This window comes from Pavona decussata, unplaced genomic scaffold, assembly GCF_977016875.1.
Source record: "Pavona decussata unplaced genomic scaffold, jaPavDecu1.1 SCAFFOLD_78, whole genome shotgun sequence".
In the NCBI taxonomy this organism is placed as follows: domain Eukaryota; kingdom Metazoa; phylum Cnidaria; class Anthozoa; order Scleractinia; family Agariciidae; genus Pavona; species Pavona decussata.
Window position 1 is genome coordinate 495,181 of NW_028145496.1, and position 908 is coordinate 496,088.

The window sequence follows — 908 nt, forward strand, 5'->3', positions numbered from 1 at the left end:
CCTGTTCTCATATATAACAGCTTAGACTAAAGCAGCTTTCTCTGTGAAAAACGGATCGAAATCCGACCTTCGCTCCACCAAGGCGCAAGCACATAGAAACCCGCGGCTTTTGTTACGCAGGATATACGCGTACGGTTCTACAAGTGATAACACTAGTACGAATTTGTCTGTATCAGACTGAGGACATCAACATCTGCTTAGGTAATCCACTTACCACGCAATTAGCGGAAGTGTCACCAACATTTTATTGCCAGTTGGTAAGCTTTCAACATCAGGAATGGTGTTTTAAGGCAAGCGAAGTCATCATCAGAGTCTCGGCTCCGGTTGCCAAACGTGAGTGAGGCGGTCAAAATAACAGTCCTTCTTTAGTGACTAAACTCATCCTGATAATCATACTCTACTGATTCATGAAATGACTCCTGGGATCCAACGAAGGTGATCAAAAACTAAAAAACTGTGCTGAAAGCGGAAAGCGAGCGCCAAGCTACATCGGTGCCTTTCATTAGTCATACTGGTTATACTGGCTAGGTTTCAGTGACCCTGATTCCTCTCAGAAGAACCAAAGGCTGAACAACAGCTGGCTGACTGATCAGCTTTCTGTTCTAACGAAATATAAAAAACAACACATTTCAAACGGAACAACAAAAACTTTAGATTTCAATCTTTAATGCTCGAAAACCGCTGGCCTATATAAAATTAGGGTGTCTAAAATAACCTTAGAAATAATAAGACAATATAATCTTTCGTTAAAATTTTCTACCCAATGCTTAAAGCGACTACAACGATCAGTGTGATTTTGTTTGACTGCAAAGACACTGAAGCGCACTTCAAAAATGCGCTTCCCTGCGTCACGGCTTGGCCCATACCAAAACTGAAAAAACACTGAAAAAAATTGAAAAAAGAAATGC